Raw genomic sequence first — 4,851 nt, forward strand, 5'->3', positions numbered from 1 at the left:
TCAGTTCCACTGATCCTGTCTTACACCGTTTCAAATCTGCTTCTCAGACCTTCTATGACACCATCCATTTTTGAAATCTTGTTTTTTATCTTTTGGATTTCTAACTGTTTTCTTTTTATAATTTGTGGTTGTGAATTTATTTTGGCATTTTGTTCCTGCATTATTTTCCTGAATTCTTCCAATTTTTTGTGTGTATTTTCCATGAATTTGTCTATTTTTTCCTCATGTTTGTAAAAATATGGAATGCTTCATGAATTTGCGTGTAATCCTTGCGCAGTGGCCATGCTAATCTTCTCTGTATGATTCCACTTTTTAGTATATGTGCTGCCTAAGCGAACACTTACGTTTCATTTTTTAACTTTTAGGTATCCATAAAAAGAAATTTTTTCTCATCATTCAGGTAATTTACATGAGATAATATTAAATAAAGGATTTTTTTGGTGACTTTATTATTCCCCTAAGTAGAACGTTTTCATATGCTTCATCTCCATCGCTCTCTTATTGTTAAAGCCAACATTATGTTTCTGTCTTTCCAAATTGAAATTGGTTTCAGTCGTGTTTCTTATATCACTGCTTTTGTTCAAAGAATTACCAAGACTTTACTGTTTCACTCCTGAACTAGTTGTTTTCATTATCACATTATTTTAATTTCTATTATCAAAAGCATTTCTATTTTTATTTCATACTCTTATTTTCTCTATTGTGTATTATTTTATGAATGTCATATTTGATCTTGGATTCATATTACTAGTTCAAGTTGGTAGATTTTGAGCCATCTAAGAGAGTTCGAGATTATATTCATCTCCTACTCAAAAGCTTCAAGACTCACCATGATTGTCTTCAAATTCCAAAATATTTTTCCCAAGAGAGAAGTTGTTAGGTGATTGTGTGTCAATTTCAACTCATAGTGACCCCATGTGACACAATGGAAGTGTCCCATAGGGTTTTCTAGGATTGTAATTTTTACGGGGGCCGATCAACAGGTCTTTTTCCCATAAATTCACTGAGTGGGTTTGAATTGCCAACTTTAAGGTTAGCATCTGTGTACTTAACTGTTGTTCAACCAGGACTCCTCCAAAAGAGACACAAAGAGGTTAATTTAGAAAAAGAAAAAAAAATTGGTCTAATGAAAGCCCATCATAGGCACTGTTTTGTTATATATACCTTTTCAATAAGTAAGAGCTAACAGGGGAACTGGTCTTTAAAATCGTTTAGAGATAACTGGAGTGAACTACTATGCAACATTGTACTGGAAATCTAGCTAATAAAGTTAGTTAATAAAAGAGAATAAAAAGTATACACTCTGAAAAGGAAGCAAAGAAACTGTTTTTTGTTCAATATATGAAAACAATATCATTAAAGTTTTCAATTCTGGCCAACATGGCAGAGTGGTTAGACACTTCCTATGTCCCTCTTACAACAAAGACCTAGAAAAACAAGTGATTTAATTCTATGTGAATATCTAGGAGCCCTGAACCAGGCAAAGTTGAGGCTCCATCTGAGTGATAGGGGAGAGGGAGAGGGTTTGGAAGAAGCAAAGAATGCCAGAGCTGCGGCAGCAAAACTACAGTGCTGCAGCCACGACGGTCTGCAGTGAAGCAGGTAAGCAGCTGTGCTGTGCACATGCTCGGGAAGCAGTTTTCACATAAAGAGAGATCCAACAGCAGAGATTCTGCATGGACACTCCGCACCAGTGAAAAGCAGCTCCCAAGTGGCTAAGATAAGTACATGCATGTAGCTTTTTGAGGAGGTTAAAAAAAAAAAATCCCTTTTGGGAAAAACCTCTCTCCCTTTTACCTCCTTCCTCCGCCCTCTGCACCAGGAGTCCGTTGGGCTGGAAGTAGATCCCAAAAAGCACCCTGATGCATTTGGCCAGCCTGGGAGAGGGAATAAATAAGCTACTGGCTCCCCTAAGCCAGGAACACAGAGTCAGCACAGCTCCTTCGCTAGGCACAGGTATAAGGGTTCTGCAGACTCTGAGTGCCTTACACCCTTGTACAGACTTCTGGGGACCTATATCAACAGCGTTAGTCCTCACTACCACAGTACAACAGGGCAAACATCTGAAGTTTAACTTCAACTGCTTCAGCTGTGAACTGGCAAATTTGTGACCCTCAAAACAGCCCTGCCCCTTAAGTAGGCACTTCTATCGATCTGCAGCAGGGGCTTGAGGACTGGTGGTATAACCTAAAGTGCCTAGTCACCTGCTACAGGAGTCCAAGGAAAAGTGGTGCTCTCGAGCCTTTACATTAAACAGACTGGGGTGCTCGTAGTCCGGCTGCAAAACTCACCTACCTACTCACCCTAGAGAATAGGGACATGCTTTCCTTTCAGACTCTCAGGGGCAGCTGTCGGCCCTCTGCCCGGCTCTGTGTGTAATCCCCTACCACAGCCAGAGTCCAGTGCCTGCACCAATCACCCATGCCTCTCTAGGTCTGGGGGTGAGAGCCTACATCACACACTTGGTGACTGCCTGGATACTAAAGCAGAACTCATATAGGAAAATTTAATGGACTCTTGTGTGCACATACTTAGTTACAGAACTAGCTACCTGGTGACAGGACACTGGAGATTCAGAGGTGTCAAAAATCAAACTAGTGCACATAAGCAGCCTATCTGGGCATAGCAAAACAAAACAAAACAAGAACCTAGGTCTGACTAAACAAATATAAAATAAAATTAAAATAAATAATTGATGGCTTGGAGACAATAGTCAATATCAAGTCACATAAAAAGGCGGTCACTGATGGCTTCAGCAACCTCCCAAAATAAAGAATCAATAAATTCTCTGGAGGAAGAGAACTTCTTGGAATTACCAGAGGCAGAATACAAAAGATTAATATACAGAACTCTTCTAGAAATTAGAAAGAAAATTCTACAGAATTCAAAAAGAGCCAGGGAACATACAGACAAAGTAGTAGTGGAACTTTAAAAAGTTATTCAAGAACATAATGCCAAATTTAATAGGCTGCAAAAGTCCATAGAGAGACAGCAATCAGAAATCCAGAAGATTAATGAATAAAATTTCAGAATTTGGCTACTCAAAAGAAAGTCATAGGAGCAGAATTGAGGCAGTAGAAGTTAGAATTAGTGATATTGAAGATAAAGCTCTTGATGCCTACTTATTTGAGGAAAAATCAGGTAGAAGAATTAAAAAGAATGAAGAAGCTCTAAGACTCATGTGAGACTCTATCAAGAGAAATAACTTACGAGTGACTGTAGTACCAGAATGGGGGCGATAACAGAAAATACAGAGAAAATTGTTGAAGATTTGTTGACAGAAAACTTCCCTGATATCATGAAAGATGAGAAGATATCTATGCAAGATGTTCATCGAACCCCACATAAGGTGGATCCCAAAAGAAAGTCACCAAGACATATTATAATCAAACTTACCAAAAGCAAAGATAAAGAGAGAATTTTAAGACCAGCTAGGTATAAAAGAAAAGTCATCTACAAAGGAGAGTCAATTAGAATAAGCTAGAACTACTCAGCAGAAACCATGCATGCTAGAAGGCAATGGGATGACATATATAAAGCCTTGAAGGAAAATAACTGCCAGCCAAGAATTATATATCCAGCAAAACTGTCTCTCAAATATGGTGGAAAGATTAGGGCATTCCCAGATAAAGAGTATTTCAGGGAATTTGCAAAAACCAAACCAAAATTACAAGAAATACTAAGGGAGACCTATGGTTAGATAATCAACAACACCAGATAACAATGCAAGACTAGAACACAGGACAGAACAACCAGATATTGCCTCAGATATGGATATTGAAAATACATCAAAGCTAAAACATTGAAAAAGGGAAAAAGATATCAATATTTAAAAAAGAACAACATTAAAACAAAAAAGAAGGTCTTAAAAAATGCAGACATGAGGTTCCTGCAAGATGGCACTCTAGGCAGAAGCACCAAGCGGTCCCTCATAAGCAAACATCCGAAAAACTAAGCCAAACAGAGAATGCAACAATCCTGAAAACGTAGAACATCAAATGAAGAGATAAAGAACTCAGCCGAGCACCAAATGGAGTGAGAATACTGAAATAGAACAGAGAGAGCAGAGAGATTCATGCAGAGGTCCCCTACCAGCTAACGCAGTGTGGATCCACCATCTTGGACTTTTGTCGGAGACCAGCGAGCGGGGGTACAAGAAAGCAGCCTCACGGAGAGTCCAGTGGGAGATAAAACAGCTGGGATGAAACAAACAAATCTACAATCAATAAACGAGAGAAATATCTACGGAATGCCCCAAAAACAGCAAACAATACCAAAACATTTACAAAAACAGGACTGGATGGTTCCAGTAGGTGTCCAAATTAAAACACCAGATGACTCTCCTGTGGAAGACAATGCACAAGAAGTACCTGATAGGGAAGTCAAATCTCTAACACTCGGAATTTTCCAAGAACTGAGGCAAAAAGCTGACAAACTTGAGAAAAAAAAAGACAAATTCATGGAAAATACAGACAAAAAATTGGAAGAATTCAGGAAGATGATGCAGAAACAAAATGCCAAAATAAATTCACAACTAGAAATTATACAAAAACAACAATTAGAAATCCAAAAGATAAACCACAAGATTTCACAAATGGTAGGTGCCATAGAAGGGCAGAGAAGCAGATTTGAAACCGTGGAAGACAGGATCAGTGGAACTAAAGACAAACAATTGAATACAACTCTGTTTCAGGAAAACTCAGAAAAAAGAACAAAGAAAAATGAAGAAACCCTGAGAGTTATGTGGGACACAATTAAAAGCAAAAATTTACCAGTGATTGGCATTCCAGAAGAGCAGGAGAAAACAGAAAACACAGAGAGGATCATTGAGGAACTGCTGACAGAAAACTT

The 4,851-nt window shown here is 38.4% G+C and overlaps 1 non-coding gene across 1 annotated transcript; it reads right to left on the reverse strand.

The window, feature by feature from the left end:
- Positions 1-232: 232 nt before the first annotated feature.
- On the reverse strand, positions 233-340 carry LOC111822065 (U6 spliceosomal RNA). The gene has a single exon (XR_002825347.1). It is a non-coding gene; the product is annotated as a U6 spliceosomal RNA (small nuclear RNA).
- Positions 341-4,851: the final 4,511 nt, after the last annotated feature.

This window comes from Trichechus manatus, unplaced genomic scaffold (assembly GCF_000243295.1).
Source record: "Trichechus manatus latirostris isolate Lorelei unplaced genomic scaffold, TriManLat1.0 scaffold00124, whole genome shotgun sequence".
NCBI classification, from domain to species: Eukaryota; Metazoa; Chordata; class Mammalia; order Sirenia; family Trichechidae; genus Trichechus; species Trichechus manatus.